This window comes from Copadichromis virginalis, linkage group LG14, assembly GCF_057382275.1.
Source record: "Copadichromis virginalis isolate Kocher_CV1m ecotype Utaka linkage group LG14, C_Virginalis_male_GT1.1, whole genome shotgun sequence".
Taxonomy (NCBI): Eukaryota; Metazoa; Chordata; class Actinopteri; order Cichliformes; family Cichlidae; genus Copadichromis; species Copadichromis virginalis.
This window is the reverse complement of record NC_140631.1, coordinates 4,853,672-4,877,104: the sequence shown is the minus strand read 5'-3', so window position 1 is coordinate 4,877,104 and position 23,433 is coordinate 4,853,672. Positions and strand designations below refer to the sequence as shown.

General features: G+C 39.4%; 1 long non-coding RNA gene across 1 annotated transcript; it reads right to left on the bottom strand.

The window, feature by feature from the left end:
* Positions 1 to 14,733: 14,733 nt before the first annotated feature.
* LOC146693253 (uncharacterized) lies at positions 14,734 to 15,443 on the bottom strand. The gene is made up of 3 exons (XR_014923845.1): positions 15,352 to 15,443; positions 15,125 to 15,246; positions 14,734 to 14,982 (listed from the first exon to the last, which is right to left on the bottom strand). It is a non-coding gene; the product is annotated as an uncharacterized LOC146693253 (long non-coding RNA).
* Between the last annotated feature and the right edge of the window lie 7,990 nt (positions 15,444 to 23,433).

Below are 23,433 nucleotides of genomic sequence, written 5' to 3'. Positions count from 1 at the left end.
CTGGTAACAGCTACATTGCACTCCTCAGTCTGCTCAGACTCCAACAAATCAAAAAGCACAGGAAGGTCACACCCTAACACGGCAGAGTAAGGCAAACTGTTCACAACACCCACATTCAGCAGATACATCTGGTCCTGAACTTTAATGTAGATGTCAGCTGTCGGATATCTTTTCTCATCTCCATGGACACAACAGATTGAAATTGTATCACTGGTGCGAACAATATTAGGTGGGGCAAAATCTGAGTGAATAAGAGACCGAGAACTGCCAGAGTCAAGAAGGGCATTGAGTAGAACCCCATTCACTTCAATCTGGCTCATTTTGATGGATTTGTCACTCTCCTGCTCAGGATCAGCATTAGAACGAGGAGCAAAACACATTTGCACCATTTTAGCAGAATTTCTTGGGCACATAGGTTTTGTATGGCCCTCTAATCCACAAAGATAACAAATGAGCTTCTTACCAGAGGCCTTTGGTGGTCTAGTGGTAGACTGAGAGCTCTTACTGGTGCTTGTATTTGCTGAATCCAGATGGTTTTGCTGAGGTATCTTCCGGGTGTCCCTCGATACCTTCCATGCATTATGGCTCCATGCTTGCCCCTTCTTTCTGGCAGCAACAAAAACATCAGCTAACCGAGCCGCTTCCATTGCTGAACCAGGGTTGTGTTCTCTGATCCAAACCTGAAGCTCAGGAGATAACATTCTGAGAAACTGCTCCAAGATTATAGTTTCACCAATGTCATGAATAGTTTTACCCTTTGGCTGGATCCATTTCCCATAAAGCTCCTTCAGTCTCGCATATAGCTCACGAGGGCTTTCATCTGGTTGAACGTCCAGGGATCTGAATCTTTGCCTATATGTTTCAGGGTTAATGTCATATTTTGACAGAATAGCTGATTTCACTTTATCATAGTCTAATGAATCATCAATGTCCATGTGAACATAGGCACCTCTAGCTTTACCAGTAAGCAAGGGTATCAAATGAAAAACCCAATCTGACTTCTGCCATCGATAAGCTGTAGCCATACGTTCAAATGTGATCAGGAAATGTTCAATATCATCAGCTTCAGTTAATCTTTCCAATCTGCCCTCTATTTGTAGGGGAAACTGAAATGCTGGTGAAATGGCTGGATTGGAATTAGTCATAACTGGTTCAGCCTGGGCCTGCTGAACAGAGGAAGAAGGATGAATATCAAACTCTAATGATTCAGAGCGAGCTTCTGCAGAATCTGATGGTGATGTTCTGACTTGGATTTCTGACTGCAAAAGTCTAAACTGATGTTGAAAGGCTTTAAATCGCTGTTCTTGTCGTGCATTTAACTCACTCTGTTTTGCATCCCGGATGTCCTGTTGTTCCATGTGAGCATGTAGCATATTGACTAGATCAGACAAAGTAGGCTCCTTTTCAACTCTCTCCACAACTTCAGTGACTCCTGAGGCTCCATTTTCCTCCTCTTCGCAGGTTTGCTGAGCAGATCCCTTTTTCTTTTCATTCTTGCCACCACGATGCATTCTTCCTCCTCATGGGGAAAAACAGAAGAAAGAAAAAAAGAAAAAGAAAAAAGACCTGTGTCCAATACTGGATGATCCCACCGCTGCCACCAATTGTCAGGGACCAAGCAGTAAAGCATAAAGGACACCGGTGGTTTTAATTCAAAAAACGGGTTTTATTGACCCAAAAATATGAAAATATATTTAACAAAGCCAAAACTTAAACAGGCAGACCAATAAAAGAGGTCAACTCAACAGACTAAACTCAAGCTAATAATTAACAAAACCTCAAACAAACATATGGTAAACTGACCTGCTGAAATGACACACAGGGGGACTTAAATACTGGTTTAGCTAAACCAAATGACACACACGGGGGAAAACAAGATGGCTGCCATATAACCAACTAATACAAAACATTTAAACAAACATGAAACACCCCCCAGGCAATGAAGCATGTGGTGCAATCCAATTAGGCTGTCAGCAGTACTTCAGGTCTCCCAGCCCTTTGCCACACCTTTTGCCAGACAGGAGGAGACACCAACCCCCAGGTAACATGTGTGGCATGCCATCACACCCTCCCACAGACATACAAGATGGAAGCGCAGTCAGAGACACCATATGTCACAATCATTTCTTTTGACCCATCACCTCAACATGTTGAAAGAAGAATAAACAGATTTTTTGTTCAACTGGCTTTATTGGTCGCCTGTATTTCCTGTACACAAAGTATTAAAAGATGTAAACCTCATAAAGTGTCTCTGTTGCTTCCTCCTCTATAACAGCTGTCAATGTTTCTTCATTATTTTCCTGCAGTAAAGAAATTAACAACATTGCTGTTCTACTGTAAACTCATATAATCTGTGGAGTATTACTCACAACTGCATGTTGGTCTGGCTCAACAGGAGGCTGCACCAGATGCAGTACACCATCACCATCAACTGATAGAATATGAGGTTTATACAGGTCACTTATAACTTACAAGGGACCAAATGGCAATTAACAAACATACCAATCACCTTACACTTCATTGTCATTATGCTCTCAAAGACAACCAAGACTGAGGGACGGCAAAATCAGTCGGAAAATTACTTCACTACAAAATAATCCATTATGGTAAAGAGTTTATCAGATGAATGAGTGGCACTGCAAAAGTGACTGTGAAGAACGGATGTATGCACATCATGTATTATTTAGAATTTACCCCTTATGTCGGCACTTGTGTCTTGCGGGGTTATTGACTCAGAGGATGTCCCCGCAGAGATGCCTTCGGCCACAGGGCGCCCACTGTTTTGGCTGAGGGCCAACTGCTCAGCCTCTGTGAGTGGTGGTGGTGGAGGACCCCCACCTGTTTTTCGGGCCTCCGCTTTTTTCTGTTGGCTATAACGGGCCACATTTGAGCATACAGAGTAAGCAAATATGTACTTGTAATGTGCTCAGATAATTTCAATAAGTGCTTACAGAGGGGAAATTAATGTAGCCTCTAACTGCAATTGATTTACATGGGACAAACAGACCAAGCACTATGGCTCATAATACAATTACACCTCACCTGTTTGGACTATATTTTTATATTTCATTTTTACTTGCTGCCAGGAACGTTTGGGGCCTGTTGGGTTGCACCTGCGCTCACATCACATCACGAAATCAAATGTATAAAATGAAAAATAAAATAAAATAAAATAACGTGTTAAATGGGTGGAAATCCCTCGATCAATGTTTAAATTAACACTCACGCATTGACTCTGTCGGCTATGTTTTGCCATGCATGCTCCCTTTCTTTTGCAGCTGAGGCTGTGTTACCTTTTTTTCTGCAAAATTTGCATGTTATCGGCATATGCTGCCATCAGAATTTCGGCCTCAAGCGCTGTAAAATACATTGACCGCGCCTTCTTTCCCTCCGTCTCCATGGTGACTCGCTTATTCTGTGCTCCACTAATCAACTCCGCGTTGACTGAACTAATTGTTATCAGCCTTTCTGAAACGGAATATTCCGAGTTACTCAACCCTGAGTATCGTTTTTCACTCTGAGTTTTCAAAACCGGCTTCCTGAAATAGGGCCCAGAAGTTGAAAGAAAACAACATAATTTGAATGAAAACAACAGAATTAGAAGGAAAACAACAGAATTTGAAAGAAAAAAAAAGAATTAGAATGACAAGAATGGAAGTTGAATGAAAAAACCGGAAGTTGAAAGAAAACAACGGAATTTGAATGAAAAGAACTGGATTAGAAGGAAAACAACGGATTTTGAACGAAAACAACTGAATTAGAATGACAAGAACAGAATTTGAATGAAAACACAGGAATTTGAATGAAAACAACAGAATTAGAAGGAAAACAACAGAATTTGAAAGAAAAAACAGAATTAGAATGACAAGAATGGAAGTTGAATGAAAACAACTGAATTAGAATGACAAGAACGGAATTTGAATGAAAACACAGGAATTTGAATGAAAACAACAGAATTAGAATGAAAACAACATAATATGAATGAAAACAACATAATTTGAAAGAAAAAAACAGAATTAGAATGACAAGAATGGAATTTGAATGAAAACACCGGAAGTTGAAAGAAAACAACAAACTTTGAATGAAAACAACAGAATTAGAATTAAAACAACAGAATTAGAATGACAAGAACGGAATTAGAATGAAAAGACCAGAATTAGACGGAAAACAACAGAAATAGAATGAAAACAACATAATTAGAATGAAAACAACAAAATTTGAATGAAAACAAAAACATTTAAATGAAAAGAACTGGATTATAAAGAAAATAACGGATTTCGAACAAAAACCAAACGAATTAGAACGACAAGAACGGAATTTGAATGAAAACACAGGAATTTGAATGAAAACAATAGAATCAGAATGAAAACAAAAGAATTAGAATGAAAATAACTGAATTATAATGAAAAGAACTGAATTAGAAGGAAAATAACAGAATAAAAATGAAAAGAAATAAATTTGAATGAAAAAACAGTATTAGAATTAAGAGGACAGAATTTGAATGATAAACACAGAATTAGAATGACAACAACGGAATTGGAATGAAAACACCGGAAGTTGAAGAAAACAACATAATTTGAATGAAAAAACAGAATTAGAATGACAAGAATGGAAGTTGAATGAAAACACCGGAAGTTGAAAGAAAACAACAGAATTAGAATGACAAGAACGGAATTTGAATGAAAAGAACTGGATTAGAAGGAAAACCACGGACTTTGAACGAAAACAACTGAATTAGAATGAAAACAACATAATTTGAACGAAAACAACTGAATTAGAATGACAAGAACGGAATTTGAATGAAAACACAGGAATTTGAATGAAAAGAACAGAATTAGAATGAAAACAACAGAATTAGAATGAAAAGATCAACATTTGAATGAAAAAACAGAATTAGAACGCTAAGAATGGAAGTTGAATGAAAACACCGGAAGTTGAAAGTAAACAACAAAATTTGAAGGAAAACAACGGATTTTGAACGAAAACAACTGAATTAGAATGACAAGAACGGAATTTGAATGAAAACACAGGAATTTGAATGAAAACAACAGAATTAGAATGAAAACAACAGAATTTGAAAGAAAAAAACAGAATTAGAATGACAAGAATGAAAGTTGAATGAAAACACCGAAGTTGAAAGAAAGCAACAAAATTTGAAGGAAAACAAAAGAATTTGAATGAAAACAACAGAATTAGAATGAAAACAACATAATTTGAATGAAAAAACAGAATTAGAATGACAAGAATGGAATTTGAATGAAAACACCGGAAGTTGAAAGAAAACCACATAATTTGAATGAAAACAACAGAATTTGAATGAAAACAACATAATTTGAATGACAAGAATGGAAGTTGAATGAAAACACCAGAAGTTGAAAGAAAACAACAAAATTTGAAGGAAAACAAAAGAATTTGAATGAAAACAACAGAATTAGAAGGAAAACAACAGAATTTGAAAGAAAACAACAGAATTCGAATGACAAGAACGGAATTTGAATGAACACACAGGAATTTGAATGAAAAGAACAGAATTAGAATGAAAACAACAGAATTAGAAGGAAAACACAGGAATTTGAATGAAAAGAACAGAATTAGAATGAAAACAACTGAATTAGAAGGAAAACAACAGAATTTGAAAGAAAAAAACAGAATTAGAATGACAAGAATGGAAGTTGAATGAAAACACCGGAAGTTGAAAGTAAACAACATAATATGAATGAAAACACAGAAATTTGAATGAAAACAACAGAATTGGAATGGAAAAAAAGGATTAGAAGGAAAACAACAGAATTTAAAAGAAAACAAAATAATTTGAAAGAAAACAACAGAATTAGAATGACAAGAACTAAATTTGAAGTAGAAAAAACAACATTTGAATGAAAACAACAAAATTTAAATTAAAAGAACTGGATTAGAAGGAAAACAACTGATTTCGAAGAAAAACCAACAAAATTAGAATAACAAGAACGGAATTTGAATGAAAACACAGGAATTTGAATGAAAACAATAGAATCAGAATGAAAAGAACTGAATTAGAATGAAAAGAACAGAATAAGAATGAAAAGAACAGAATTTGAATGAAAAAACAGTATTAGAATGAAGAAAACAGAATTTGAATGACAACAACAGAATTAGAATGACAAGAATGAAATTTGAATGAAAACACCAGAAGTTGAAAGAAAACAACAAAATTTGAATGAAAACAACGGAATTTGAATGAAAAGAACTGGATTAGAAGGAAAACCACGGACTTTGAACGAAAACAACTGAATTAGAATGACAAGAACGGAATTTGAATGAAAACACAGGAATTTGAATGAAAACAACAGAAGTAGAATGAAAACAACAGAATTAGAAGGAAAACAACAGAATTTGAAAGAAAAAAAAACAGAATTAGAATGACAAGAATGGAAGATGAATGAAAACACCGGAAGTTGAAAGAAAAAAACAAAATTTGAAGGAAAACAAAAGAATTTGAATGAAAACAACAGAATTAGAAGGAAAACAACAGAATTTGAAAGAAAACAACAGAATTGAATGACAAGAATGGAATTTGAATGAAAAGAACAGAATTAGAATGAAAAGATCAACATTTGAATGAAAAAACAGAATTAGAACGACAAGAATGGAAGTTGAATGAAAACACAGGAAGTTGAAAGAAAACAACACAATTTGAATGAAAACAACAGAATTAGAATGACAAGAACGGAATTTGAATGAAAAGAACTGGATTATAAGGAAAACCACGGCCTTTGAACGAAAACAACTGAATTAGAATGACAAGAACGGAATTTGAATGAAAACACAGGAATTTGAATGAAAACAACAGAATTAGAATGAAAACAACAGAATTAGAAGGAAAAGAAAAGAATTTGAAAGAAAAAAACAGAATTAGAATGACAAGAACGGAATTTGAATGAAAACACAGGAATTTGAATGAAAACAACAGGATTAGAAGGTAAACAACGGATTTCGGACGAAAACAACAAAATTAGAATGACAAGAACAGAATTAGAATGAAAAGAACTGATTTAGAACGAAAAGAACAAAATTTGAATGAAAATACAGTATTAGAAAAAAGAGAAAAGAACTTGAATGAGAAAAACAGAATTAGAATGACAAGAATGGAATTTGAATGAAAACACCGGAAGGTGAAAGTAAACAACAAAATTTGAATGAAAACAACGGAAGTTGAAAGAGAACAACGGAATTTGAATGAAAAGAACCGGATTAGAAGGAAAACAACAAAATTTGAATGAAAACAACAGAATTAGAAGGAAAACAACAGAATTTGAAACAAAACAACACAATTAGAAAGACAAGAACGGAATTTGAATGAAAAGAACTGGATTAGAAGGAAAACAACAAAATTTGAAGGAAAACAACAGAATTAGAAGGAAAACAACAGAATTTGAAACAAAACAACAGAATTAGAAAGACAAGAACGGAATTTGAATGAAAAGAACTGGATTAGAAGGAAAACAACGGATTTTGAAAGAAAACAACAGAATTAGAATGACATAAACGGAATTTGAATGAAAAAACAATAATTTGAATGAAAATAACAGAATTAGAATGAAAACAACTGAATTAGAATGACAAGAATGAAATTTGAATGAAAACACCGGAATTGAAAGAAAACAACAAAATTTGAATGAAAACAACAAAATTTGAATGAAAACAACAACATTTGAATGAAAAAACAGAATTAGAATGACAAGAATGGAATTTGAATGAAAACACCGGAAGTTGAAAGAAAACAACAAAATTTGAATGAAAACAACAGAATTAGAAGGAAAACAACAGAATTTGAAAGAAAACAACAGAATTAGAATGACAAGAACAGAATTTGAATGAAAACAACAGAAATAGAATGACAACAACAGAATTAGAATGACAAGAATGGACTTTGAATGAAAAGAACTGGATTAGAAGGAAAACAACGGATTTTGAATGAAAACAACAGAATTAGAATGACATAAACGGAATTTGAATGAAAAAACAATAATTAGAATGAAAACAACAGAATTTGAATGAAAAAAACAATAATTAGAATGAAAACAACAGAATTAGAATGAAAACAGCTGAATTAGAATGACAAGAATGGAATTTGAATGAAAACACCGGAATTGAAAGAAAACAACAAAATTTGAATGAAAACAACAAAATTTAAATGAAAAGAACTGAATTATAAGGAAAACAACGGATTTCGAACAAAAACCAAACGAATTAGAATGAGAAGAATGGAATTTGAATGAAAAGAACAAAATTTAAATGAAAAGAACTGGATTATAAGGAAAACAACGGATTTCGAACAAATACAGACAGAATTAGAATGAGAAGAACGGACTTTGAATGAAAACACAGGAATTTAAATGAAAACAATAGAATCAGAATGAAAACAAAAGAATTAGAATGAAAATAACTGAATTAGAATGAAAAGAACTGAATTAGAAGGAAAAGAACAGAATAAGAATGAAAAGAACAAAATTTGAATGAAAAAACAGTATTAGAAAGAAAACAACAAAATTTGAATGAAAACAACAGAATTAGAATGAAAACAACAGAATTTGAAAGAAAACAACAGAATTAGAATGACAAGAACCGAATTTGAATGAAAACGACAGAAATAGAATGAAAACAACATAATTTGAATGAAAACAACAGAATTAGAATGACAAGAACGGAATTTGAATGAAAAGAACTGGATTAGAAGGAAAACAACGGATTTTGAACGAATAACAACAGAATTAGAATGAAAACAACAGAATTAGAATGTAAAGAACTGAATTAGAATGAAAATAACTGAATTAGAAAAAAAACAACAGAATTTGAAAGAAAACAACAGAATTCGAATGACAAAAATGGAATTTGAATGAAAACAACAGAATTAGAGTGGAGACATGGCGGGGGAGGACACTGGACAGACCCGGTGCACCTAAACGCGTAGTGAGGGTGTGCTGGGAACGTCTAGCAGAGGCCCCAGTCCGCGAGATCTTCAACGCACACCTCCGGCAGAGCTTCAACAGCATTCCGAGGGAGACTGGGGACATTGAGTCTGAATGGACCATGTTCAGCGTCTCCATTGCCGAAGCTGCTGCATTGAGCTGCGGCCGCAAGGTGGTTGGTGCCTGCCGTGGTGGTAATCTCCGAACCAAATGGTGGACACCAGAGGTGAAGGGAGCCACTAGGCTGAAGAAGGAGTCCTATCGGGCTTGGTTAGCCTGTGGGACTCCGGAGGCAGCCGACAGGTATCGACAGGCCAAGCAGAATGCGGCTCGGGCAGTGGCTGAAGCAAAAACTCGGGTGTGGGAGGAGTTCGGAGAGGCCTTGGAAAAAGACTTTCGAACACGGTCGAATGCCTTCTCCAAGTCCACAAAACACATGTACACTGGTTGGGCAAACTCCCATGCACCCTCAAGTATCCTTGAGAGGATAAAGAGCTGGTCCAGTGTTCCGCGACCAGGACGAAAACCACATTGTTCCTCCTGTATCCGAGGTTCGACTAGCGGACGAACTCTCCTTTCCAGCACCCTGGCATAGACTTTCCCAGGGAGGCTGAGGAGTGTGATCCCCCTGTAGTTGGAACACACCCTCCGGTCTCCCTTCTTAAAGATGGGGACCACCACCCCAGTCTGCCAGTCCAGGGGTACTGCCCCTGATCTCCACGCAACATTGTATAGGCGTGTCAACCAGGACAGCTCTACAATGTCCAGAGCCTTCAGGAACTCGGGGCGGACCTCATCAACACCAGGGGATATGCCACCAAGGAGTTGTTTAACTGCCTCAGTGACCTTGCCCCTGGAAATTGGCGGGTCATTCCCCTCATCCCCAGACTCTTGCTCCTCCTCGGAAGACATGTCCTCGAAGTATTCCTTCCACCACCTGACAATTTTCTCAGTCGATGTCAGCAGCGCTCCGCCAGCACTATACACAGTGCAGGTAGAGCACCGCTTTCCCTTCCTGAGACGCCTGACAGTTTGCCAGAATCTCTTGCAACGGACAACCGTTGCAAGAGCTTGGTTCGCATTGCCGGCAATAAGTCGGGCTTGTTCCCAGTGGGTGATGGGCTCTGCCAGGGCTGCCCTTTGTCACCGGTTCTGTTCATAATTTTTATGGACAGGATTTCTAGGCGCAGCCAAGTGGCGGAGTGGGCTTTCACTTTGGTGGCCTCAGAATCTCATCTCTGATTTTTGCAGATGATGTGGTTCTGTTTGCTTCATCGGGTCTCCAGCTCGCACTGGAACGGTTCGCAGCCGAGTGTGAAGCAGCGGGAATGAGGCTCAGCACCTCCAAATCTGAGGCCATGGTTCTCAGCCGGAAAAGGGTGGAGTGCCCACTCCGGGTCAGGGATGAGTTCCTGCCCCAAGTGGAGGAGTTCAAGTATCTCAGGGTCTTGTTCGCGAGTGATGGGAGAAGGGAGCCGGAGATCGACAGACAGATTGGGGCTGCAGCTGCAGTAATGCAGACGCTGCACCGGTCCGTCGTGGTGAAGAGGGAGCTGAGTGTAAAAGCAAAGCTCTTAATTTACCGGTCGATCTACGTCCCTACCCTCACCTATGGCCACGAGCTGTGGGTAGTGACCGAAAGAATGAGATCGCGGATACAAGCGGCAGAAATGAGGTTCCTCCGAAGGGTGGCTGGCCTCTCCCTTAGAGATAGGGTGAGAAGTTTGGCCATCCGGGAGGGGCTCAGAGTAGAGCCGCTGCTGCTCCACATCGAAAGGAGCCAGCTGAGGTGGTTCGGGCATCTGACAAAGATGCCTCCTGGGTGAGGTGTTCCGGGCATGTCCCACTGGGAAGAGGTCCCGAGGCAGACCCAGGACACGCTGGAGAGATTATATCTCTCGGCTGGCCTGGGAACGCCTTGGTGTTCCCCCGGATAAGCTGGAGGAGGTGGCTGGGGAGAGGGAGGTCTGGGCCTCTCTGCTTAAGCTGCTGCCCCCGCGACCCGGCCTTGGATAAAACGGATGAAGATGGATGGATGGAACATGCACCGCTAGCTCACGTGACTGACTGTCTCCATAGTTACATCGTATATTATTAGCTATGTAAACAGCTTCCAAAGATACTGCCATAGCTCTCTGCAGCAGTAACACTTTCCCACTTTGCAAATCATTTCACGTTTTTGATAGTTATGAAGACAGAATATGTTTTTATGGTCATGCTAGGCGGTTGCTATGGTGGTTGCTGTGGACTTGGGTGGACCGCGACCGATTCCTGTTATTAGCTGTCCGCCGTAGGAAGGCTGCGTTCCATTTACAAGTAGTGACAGTCTGCCGTAACTCGAACTCAAACCCCGCTTTGTTCTTTAATTATAGGCCTTTTATAGCCGTTCATGACACGCACACACACACATAAAGCACTTTGCCTCACCATGAGAATGCAACTTTACCTAACCTAACCTTTAAAGTATTTGATATAGGATAGAAAAATGAAGAAACCAAAGATTTAATGATGAAGACTCTGGGTTCTGTAGTTCACGTTTTACAGTCCTGAATGACTCTTTGCATATAATTTATTGAAGAGGAGTTTAGAATGCACTTTACATTTAGACTGTTGCTGTTTAGTATTTTACATTGTTGCCGTGTTATGTCATGAATAAGGATCACCTACTGGGGGTTTGATGGATCAGCTGGACAATACAGTCAAAGACAGACTTCATTCATCATATGCAAGAATCCTAGTTGGATTTTTGTTGTCACTCATGTTTTTGAACCAAATATTGAAAACAATTCTGACAGACTGGATACCTGGCCAGGTGTACATTACCTTGTACTCAAGCATCCCAGGACAGAGCCCTGCCCCACCATGAGCCTGGGTGGATATGTGGTTATAATATAAAAGGACCGATACTGAATATGAATATTTCATGAAAATTGAATTATAATACAAATTAGTAATAAGGGTTTCTCTGCGCCCTTATCTACCCCATACTCTAAGAGCTGCGGGCAGAGAGGGTGACAGGAGAGGATGGCACTGAAGAGAAGATTCTCGGTTTCTGGAGTCTCCTGGTCCTGTCAGTATTAGTAGGATGCATCTGCTGTGTCTTCTCGTGGATGCTCACCTACCTTGACTCGTTCCAGCCTGGTATGGATTTCCCAACACTGCGAACAGTGGCCCATGTCAGAGATGTATTACATACAGTGGGGCAAAAAAGTATTTAGTCAGCCACCGATTGTGCAAGTTCCCCCACTTAAAATGATGACAGAGGTCAGTAATTTGCACCAGAGGTACACTTCAACTGTGAGAGACAGAATGTGGAAAAAAAATCCATGAAACCACATGGTAGGATTTGTAAAGAATTTATTCGTAAATTAGGGTGGAAAATAAGTATTTGGTCACCTCAAACAAGGAAAATCTCTGGCTCTCACAGACCTGTAACGTCTTCTGTAAGAAGCTTTTCTGTCCCCCACTCGTTACCTGTATGAATGGCACCTGTTTGAACTCATCATCTGTATAAAAGACACCTGTCCACAGCCTCAAACAGTCAGACTCCAAACTTCGCCATGGCCAAGACCAAAGAGCTTTCGAAGGACACCAGGAAAAGTATTGTAGACCTGCACCAGACTGGGAAGAGTGAATCTACAATAGGCAAGCAGCTTGGTGTGAAATAATCAACTGTGGGAGCAATCATCAGGAAATGGAAGACATACAAGACCACTGATAATCTCCCTCGATCTGGGGCTCCACGCAAGATCTCATCCCGTGGGGTCAAAATGATCATGAGAACGGTGAACAAAGATCCCAGAACCACACGGGGGGACCTGGTGAATGACCTGCAGAGAGCTGGGACCAAAGTAACAAAGGTCACCATCAGTAACACACTACAACGGCAGGGAATCAAATCCCGCAGTGCCAGACGTGTTCCGCTGCTGAAGCCAGTGCATGTCCAGGCCCGTCTGAAGTTTGCCAGAGAGCACATGGATGATACAGCAGAGGATTGGGAGAATGTCATGTGGTCAGATGAAACCAAAGTAGAACTTTTTGGTATAAACTCAACTCGTCGTGTTTGGAGGAAGAAGAATACTGAGTTGCATCCCAAGAACACCATACCTACTGTGAAGCATGGGGGTGGAAACATCATGCTATGGGGCTGTTTTTCTGCCAAGGGGACAGGACGACTGATCCGTGTTAAGGACAGAATGAATGGGGCCATGTATCGTGGGATTTTGAGCCAAAACCTCCTTCCATCAGTGAGAACTTTGAAGATGAAACGAGGCTGGGTCTTCCAACATGACAATGATCCAAAACACACCGCCCGGGCAACAAAGGAGTGGCTCCGTAAGAAGCATTTGAAAGTCCTGGAGTGGCCTAGCCAGTCTCCAGACCTCAACCCCATAGAAAATCTGTGGCGGGAGTTGAAAGTCCGTGTTGCTCGGCGACAGCCCCAAAACATCACTGCTCTCGAGAAGATCTGCATGGAGGAATGGGCCAAAATACCAGCTACTGTGTGTGCAAACCTGGTAAAGACCTATAGTAAACGTTTGACCTCTGTTATTGCCAACAAAGGTTATGTTACAAAGTATTGAGTTGTATTTTTGTTATTGACCAAATACTTATTTTCCACCCTGATTTACGAATAAATTCTTTACAAATCCTACCATGTGGATTCATGGATTTTTTTTTCACATTCTGTCTCTCACAGTTGAAGTGTACCTCTGGTGCAAATTACTGACCTCTGTCATCATTTTAGGTGGGGGAACTTGCACAATCGGTGGCTGACTAAATACTTTTTTGCCCCACTGTATGTCTGAATTGCTAACCCTAACCCTAACCCTAGCTCAACAGACCACAATGCCCTGGACTGTCAGTATTATTACATGCTGTGAACATAAGTAGCTTTGATCACAGTTTATGTTGTAAAAGGAATATTGAAAGAAAGATCAACACTGTGATATTATTTCTTCCAAACTGACCAGAAATATGCTTGTCAGACTCTCACAGCAAAGGATCAGACTCACTGTGCATGACGGCTCGGGCCAATGATGTCTGTTAGATTGTCAGTTGTTTAGTGTGCTTCTGTACAGTTAGGGTCACCATCTCTATTTCAGAATAATTAATATGCGGAAAACACTAAAAGTTGATTGTCTTCCAATATTGTAGCATAATTAAAAAACTTTGACTTTGTAAGTACATATTATTAGTCCTAATGCCAGTATGATTCTTCATAACTCCTGCTTTGAAATACTGAACTTTAAAATTTACTTGATGAAAGATAATTTACAGTGGCACTCTGTCAGGATAATTCTGACTATAAGATCACTCTATTAATCTGAATCCTTCTGAAATGTGCTGTGAATGAATGCTGATGCAACTCACTGTGGGAAAGCTGTTAATAAAACGAATCTGTGACACATGCAACACATTCACAGAGGAAGAGGACACAAAGGGAGGACACGCAGAGGCTGTGTTAAAGTCAGAAATCCAAATCTTTAGTCAAAAACAGGCGGCAGTTACAAACAGGAAGACAAGCAGTCCATCAAACAGTCTACAGGGTCAAACATACAGAGAATTCAAACAGCAGTAAAAAATAACTGGACTCTGAAAAACTTAAAGCAATGTGTGACGCAATAAAAGGAAGCAGCGCAGTATATTCACTGAATTATCATCAATTACAAAAGAGAATAGGAGAAAAACAATGATTTCTAAGAAAATAAACCTTGATGGAAACATACAGAATGTAAACTGTGTGAGTTTGGTGAACTTTGTTAGTAACAAATGAGGTAAAAAAAAAAAGGGAGAGACAAAAACTCAGTATTCATTAATAATTAGAAAGCATCTAAACATTCTGGTCATGGATTTTTACAGTCTTAGTTCCGCTTGCTGTCATCATTATAATCATCATGATCAATGGCGAGGTCCTGAGGCGGGCGGGGCTGTCTCTGGTGATGTCACCATGAAGGAACAGCATCTGGCACGTGTTGCTGAAACATCTCAGTACACTGGTGTAGTTTCCTCTCCAGCTGTTTGACATTTGACACTTCAACATTAAGGGGAAGAAGAAGAAATAGTGTTAGGTCAGGTGACCACATGGTTTCTAAAGTAACTGACAGGAAGTAACCAGGCCGTTAGAAATGGATGGCATGTGTTTAGAGTTACTGTAGTTGGGTAACTCTACTTACCAAAAGCAGCAGCACACAGATGAAGGATCAGATGCTGAATGTTGCAGGAACATGCTCATGTGTGGTGGTCATTCAGTGCTGCTCCGGCAGGTTAGACAGTCCAAGACTGATATGCTGCCCATCTGAGAGTTTGAAAACACACATGCAAAGATTTATTTTGTATTACAGTCAAAGTTGGATGTTCATTTTTGTCCTTTAAAAATGTTTGTGTATTTGAAAGCACTAACATTTAAGGATGACTTGGATCGTCTCCTTTAAAGGGGAGACAAGTGTATCCACTGATCCACGTCACTTTACCTGGATGATGACTCCAGGAAACACTCCTAATATAACCAAGCAAATAAATAATATTGAAGATTTACTTACATCATTACAAAAACATCAAAAACATCTCCTTTGATTCTATTTCTCCATTCCTGCTGAACATCAGGCAACAAATATCTCAATAAATCACAGTAAAATGTAAAGCACATATTTTCTCTGCTTTGTCAAACCTCTGCAGAGCCTCTGTCAAGAAAAACATATCTGTAAGCATAAAACAAATATACATTTCATAACACGTCACTGGACAAACCTCAGTCAGTTGATCTCCTCTGTGCAGTGCAGATGAGCATCAGTCAGCAAGTCAAGGTGGTGAGATGGACTGGTGTCCTTTGTGACTCTGCTGGTTCTTCTGAGGAAACACCACCGTCTCTCCACACCGTCACCATCTGTGAGCACAAACTGCTGCTCTGCTCTGCCAGCATGTAGGAAATCACATATCACACACACAGGGGTGAAGAAACATTAGAGCTCAACTTTGGATACTTTAGATCTAAACAGATCAAAGTAGCTCTTAGTTTCAGCAATCAGACAAACAATGATACCAAACTGATTCTGTATGAATACAATATGGTATTTTCAATACAGGTGTCAAATTAATTTATTAAAACTAATACAGATATATGTATATATATTTTTGATAAATTAGTTTGCTAAATTATAAGAATATATATTTTTTTTCATTTAACAATTGCAACTGAAAGAAATTAAATATTGAACAAAAATATACTGTCACATTCTGAGCATGCTCAGCATGCTGACAGACTTGAAGTTGCTACAGATTTTAAAAAGTGATAATTATAGGGAAGAAACTTCTCTTTTTCATCCGTTTAATCAAACATTTGATGCCTCAGATGTCTCAGTCCTATAGTGTTCTGCAACTACAATTAACCCGAAGCTTGGATTTGGCTGCAGGTGCCCTGTACATCCTTCTCAACATGTGGGTACCATTTAATCACACTTCTTCCTGAGCTTTGCTTCATCACAAGACCAAAGGTGGCATCCCGTGTCACAGTCTTCTCATCATCCAGAAGAAACATTTGAAGAAACATCATGGAGAAGAAACATTTACGTGCCTCCTGGTTTTGTTTTCTGATCCTGCAAAAAGACCGAGGACAACAAAGCCCAAAATTGATGATTCTCCTATCAGGGATCAGTAGAGTGTATTAACCTGTGGTATAAGCAGCAGTCACTGAAATATTACTGTTTCAGATAAGAAATCTAGCACATAAAAGCCAGGGTGGGAGGGATCTCTGCAAACTGACTTACCTCTGCAAGTGTGAAGCTCAACAAAAATCTGACTCTCCAGTCACAGACAAACAAAAACCTCCAGCTGGGAGATAGAAAATGCTGTCTGGGTCTTGCTGGATGTTGCTGGTCAGAGTCCACACATTAGCAGAGTGCTTCTTGGTCCCACTGACCCATGTGGACAGCGACTGTGGAGAACTGTTCTGGAAAACAGAAAAGAGAATTAAAATAACAAAAAGCCAAAGAGGATTTCCACAAAGACTATCTTGGAATCAGCAATCAAAAACAAAACAAAACACTCGTTCATATTTCAATTAAATATGAACAGGTTCCTCAAATGTAAACAGTTCAGATCTGATTTAATTTAATTTCCTTCACACAGCACATTCGTCCAGGCTGACAGGTAAACATAGAATTAATCTCAGGTAACATGACTCATAGTAGATATTCAGTAAGAAAGATTGCTAGCTCTAATATTATTACCACACAATCCAAGGACACACCAACAGCTCAGATTTCTAGAACTATTTAAACAAATGTCTTCTGAATATTCAATTCATGTTCACAGTGGGAGGGTGGGAGGTGTCGTGGAATTTTTAAAATAAAGTCTGCAACACAGAAAGAGCTGTGATCAAGCTATTTATTACTGCGCCAACACACATCAAACATCACAGTTCAGTCATGTCAGCGCTGCCACAGAAGATGTGCTCCTACTCCTTTATGCATTCCAAGGAAGAGGGAGGAAGTTACAAACTGATTCTACCACACTTAGACGGATCAATGGTTATGCTGTTTTGTGCCCTTGGCGTTATCAGCACCTGTAAAGGGAGTTGTTTTCTCAAACTGCTGATGCTGAAGTAAGTTCATCTAGTTTTAGAAACTTTCACTGAACAGTCTATAACAGTGTCACAACTAAGCATATGCATAAGCACTTAAATACTTTAAATGAGAATAACAGAAAATTTATTTTACAGAGGCTAGAGCCTGTCCCAGTAGTCATAGGTAGAACACACCTGGACAGGTCACCAGTCTGTCAGAGGACTAACACAGAGACAGACATCAGAGTAACAAATCTATTTAAAATTAATGTAAGTTTGCTGCAGCTGTATGTATGAACATGTGTTTCTGTGCTCACAGTCCACCTCTCAGGAACCTGCAGTTCACTTTTAGTCTACTTTAAACAGACCTCACAAAAGGCTGATGTGGCTGGATCAGTAGTCTGATTTAAGTACGATACCTTTGGCCAGGGATTACTCTGGTACATCGCTTCACTGCAGTCTTATGTATTTTCCCCACACCTGAATTAAAAAAATACTGATATATACAAATAACAGCTTCAGCTGATGCAGCCTGACTCAATCCTAAATGTTCAGCACACAGAGACACAGAGATACCGTTTAAAGTTTAGTGTTAACATGAGTCACAGATCATTTGCAGTATTACAGTGTCTGGCAGTCTCTGCATGATGTCCACGTCACTGTAAGTTTCTAGCTGACTCTCAAGTGTGACAGGTGTGCCAGCAGGAAAGAGTAATAATAGCCTGCATCCTGAGGTTTTTCATGCAGGATTAAAGGAGCCAGGCTTTGTTCACACAGCTAGGATTGTATTTTACACTGACCCTGGGTCATTATACAGACAGGAGTGCAGAATTATTAGGCAAGTTGTATTTTTGAGGAATCATTTTATTATTGAACAACAACCATGTTCTCAATGAACCCAAAAAACTCATTAATATCAAAGCTGAATGTTGTTGGAAGTAGTTTTTAGTTTGTTTTTAGTTTTAGCTATTTTAGGGGGATATCTGTGTGTGCAGGTGACTATTACTGTGCATAATTATTAGGCAACTTAACAAAAAACAAATATATACCCATTTCAATTATTTATTTTTACCAGTGAAACCAATATAACATCTCCACATTCACAAATATACATTTCTGACATTCAAAAACAAAACAAAAACAAATCAGTGACCAATATAGCCACCTTTCTTTGCAAGGACACTCAAAAGCCTGCCATCCATGGATTCTGTCAGTGTTTTGATCTGTTCACCATCAACATTGCGTGCAGCAGCAACCACAGCCTCCCAGACACTGTTCAGAGAGGTGTGCTGTTTTCCCTCCTTGTAAATCTCACATTTGATGATGGACCACAGGTTCTCAATGGGGTTCAGATCAGATCAGAAAGGTTTTTCTTCTTTTATACCCTTTCTTGCCAGCCACGCTGTGGAGTACTTGGACGCGTGTGATGGAGCATTGTCCTACATGAAAATCATGTTTTTCTTGAAGGATGCAGACTTCTTCCTGTACCACTGCTTGAAGAAGGTGTCTTCCAGAAACTGGCAGTAGGACTGGGAGTTGAGCTTGACTCCATCCTCAACCCGAAAAGGCCCCACAAGCTCATCTTTGATGATACCAGCCCAAACCAGTACTCCACCTCCACCTTGCTGGCGTCTGAGTCGGACTGGAGCTCTCTGCCCTTTACCAATCCAGCCACGCGCCCATCCATCTGGCCCATCAAGACTCACTCTCATTTCATCAGTCCATAAAACCTTAGAAAAACCAGTCTTGAGATATTTCTTGGCCCAGTCTTGACGTTTCAGCTTGTGTGTCTTGTTCAGTGGTGGTCGTCTTTCAGCCTTTCTTACCTTGGCCATGTCTCTGAGTATTGCACACCTTGTGCTTTTGGGCACTCCAGTGATGTTGCAGCTCTGAAATATGGCCAAACTGGTGGCAAGTGGCATCTTGGCAGCTGCACGCTTGACTTTTCCCAGTTCATGGGCAGTTATTTTGCGCCTTGGTTTTTCCACACGCTTCTTGCGACCCTGTTGACTATTTTGAATGAAACGCTTGATTGTTCGATGATCACGCTTCAGAAGCTTTGCAATGTTGAGACTGCTGCATCCCTCTGCAAGATATCTCACTATTTTTGACTTTTCTGAGCCTGTCAAGTCCTTCTTTTGACCCATTTTGCCGAAGGAAAGGACGTTGCCTAATAATTATGCACACCTGATATAGGGTGTTGATGTCATTAGACCACACCCCTTCTCATTACAGAGATGCACATCACCTAATATGCTTCATTGGTAGTAGGCTTTCGAGCCTATACAGCTTGGAGTAAGACATCATGCATGAAGAGGATGATCTGGACAAAATACTCATTTGCCTAATAATTCTGCACTCCCTGTAAGTATCATACAGTTTAAAGGAAGCACTGAAACTTGCACATATTTATTATAGATGCACTGAAGCTAATCGAGATATTTGCTGTCAGTCTGTGGCTGCGATTAGACACTTTACTGAAAACTTTATTAACTAGTAACTTCATCAGTCATGACAGAAGCTAATATTTCTGTGCTAACATCGTTTAAACAGTAACAGCTTTACTCCAATATAAGCTAACGTTTACACCGTAACTTTAAGCTAGCACCATTAAGATGGTAAAACACGTAATAATATCTACAAATGCATCTTAAAGCTGTTATATTAGCACTCGGTGTATTACTAACATAACCACATTAACATTACTGACACTCGCTGACTTTTAATAGTCATTCTATAAATGCTGTCCGTTTAAATGGTCTTACCTGTACACACTGCTTTATCCACCGGATTCCAGCCAGAGTGGATTCTGGAGTCTTCCCACGCTCCTGTTAGTGATCCTCCATCTGGATGGATGATAACAACCTTCTGAACAATCTAGCAGGAGATGGTCCATATCTATGGGACTGATTTGTGCTAATAACGCCCATTGTATGGACTGATAACAGCCGAAGGGGGTGAATAAAGTCACCCAGTCGCTAGCTGGTCCATTACCCAACATACATCATTCCCTCCATAAATGCAATAAACGATACAAAAGCATCGTTCTACCTGTTTTTCAGGTAGTTGTTTACATTATATAATTTATTGTGTTCAGTATACGTCACTACGATGTGATTTCGGAAATATATAAATATACGGACAACAGGCTCTTCCGCGGCAATCTCTTGTCGTCAATAAGCAACGTTAAGGGAGCTCTATAGTATTCAATGAGAGGACCCTGCACGTCAATTCTCGACGCGAGGGGGGTACCCTGCGCATCGATAAGTGAAGCAGAGGGAGCCTGACCATGCGTCACACATTTGACGAGTTGGGAGTGAGAACCTGTTGCTCAGAGAGAGATACTCTTGTCTAAATTACAGGCATTTTCACTATGTCCTTCGCTACAAGTGAAAAACCTGGGTGTTATTTTCGACTCTGAGCTTGGTTTTATCCCACATACTAAACATGTAACCAAAACTGGATTTTATCATCTAAAAAATATAGCCAGAGTCCGCCCTACTCTCTCTCAGGCCAACATGGAGATGTTGATGCATGCTTTTATTACCAGTCGCATTGATTACTGTAATGCCCTGCTCTCTGGTCTTCCCAAAAAGAATATTTCTCCTTTACAACTTTTATAAAACTCTGCAACTCGTGTGCTGACGAAGACCAGAGGGCGGGCCCACATTACACCGGTTTTAGAATCGCTGCACTGGCTCCCCGTGTGTTTCAGGATCGATTTTAAAGTTCTTTTATTGGTTTTTAAATGTCTTAATGGTCTTGGGCCTTCTTATCTCTCAGATCTGCTTCTATCATATGAACCCTCATGGACCCTGAGGTCCTCTGGTACTGGCGTTTTGATCGTTCCTAAAGTCAGGACACATACTCACGGAGAGGCAGCTTTTCAGTGGTATGGTCCTCGTCTGTGGAACAGCCTGCCGGAGGAGCTCAATGCCGCAGAGAACGTACATTTTCTCAGTTGGTTGCAAAGAGCAGAGGTAATCCTAAGGTCTTATTTGATACTATTACTGATATCATTACTCCTGCTCCACCTGCTGCCATTATTTCTTCTGCTGAAGACTGTGAAACATTTCTTGCTTTCTTTTTAGAAAAAATTAGCAATATAAGGAAAAAATTGTCCCCATCAGCATCTGCACTGTCAGTTCCCACGCCAGTTCGGCCTGTTGTTTTAGAAAGATTTTTACCTGTTTCACTATCCGAGCTGGGAAAAATAGTTAGTGCAACAAAAGTATCCTCTTGTTCACTCGACATTTTACCCGCATCGTTATTCAAAAATTTCTTTTACTCTATTGGTCCCTGTATGCTCACTATAATTAACACCTCTTTGAGATCTGGCAAAGTCCCTGCCTATTTTAAAACTGCTGTTATATACCCCCTGTTAAAAAAGCCTATGCTGGACCCATCTCTCACTAGCAACTACAGACCGATCTCAAAAATACCGTTAATTGCTAAGATTTTAGAGAAGATTGTGGCGAAGCAGCTTACAGCAGTTTTAGACAAATATAATATCTTTGACAAATTTCAGTCAAAGCTCATTCTACTGAAACAGCCCTTCTTAGAGTTTCCAATGACATTCTGATGCAAAACGATGCAGGTAAGTGTTCTGTTCTCTTAATGTTGGATCTCACGTTGGCCTTTGACACCGTTGACCATTATATTTTGCTTGATAGGCTGAAATACTGGGTCGGTGTATCTGGGTCTGCCTTAGAGTGGTTCTCCTCGTATCTCTGTGAATGATACTCTTCTGTGGCAGTTTCTAAGTACAGGTCATCTTCTACGTCCCTGTCCTTTGGTGTGCCACAAGGCTCTGTGCTGGGGCCATTATTGTTTTTAATTTATTTACTTCCTCTCCAGCATATTTTGAGCCCTTTTGAGGATATTTGTTACCACTGCTACGCAGACGACATCCAACTATATATATCTTTTAAACCTGAAGATGCTTCTAAGCTGCGGATTTTAAATGTGTGTTTGGAAACCATTAAAGGCTGGATGGCTGAAAACTTCCTCCAACTAAATGAAAATAAAACTGAAGTCCTTTTATGTGCTCCAGACAGACATGTACCCAGCATAATGAATGCTCTTGGTCCCCTTTCAACGTTTGTGAAACCATCTATCAGGAACCTAGGGATAACCTTCGATCCTGCTCTTACATTGGATATTCACGTCAAATCTCTGGTTCGGTCTTGCTTCTATCATTTAAGAAATATTTCTAAATTGAGCCCCATAATAGCTCATACTGAACTGGAGATTGTTATTCATGCTTTTATTTCATCACGACTGGACTATTGCAATTCACTGTTCACATATTTAAACAAAAGTTCCCTGGAGCGTCTGCAGATTGTCCAAAATGCTGCAGCAAGGCTTCTGACGAAAACATCGAAATACTCACATATAACACCGTTGCTTATACAGTTACACTGGCTCCCTGTCGAATTCAGAGTCCACTTTAAGATTCTGGTTCTGACATTTAAGGCTCTTCAAGAACAAGCACCATCATACATCATTGAACTTTTACAGCCCTATGCCCCTAGTAGGTCTCTGAGGTCTTGTGGTCAGGGCCTACTTGTTATTCAGTATACGAGACTGAAAACTAGGGGTGATTGAGCTTTTGCTACTGTGGCCGCCAGACTATGGAATTCTCTTCCTCAGAACTTAAGATCTGCTGATTCACTGATTACTTTTAAAAAACAGCTAAAAACACATCTTTTTAAAATTGCATTTTGTTAACTTTTGACTGTACTTTGTCTTTTTAATCTGTTCCTATACCTTGTAAAGCACTTTGTGATCTTTTATCTAGAAATGTGCTATATAAATAAAATTTTACTTACTTACTTTACTTACTTACATGTTTTTAAGAACAGGCTCAAGACCCACCTTTTTAATTTAGCTTGTACTTAATGTTTATTTATTCTATGTAAT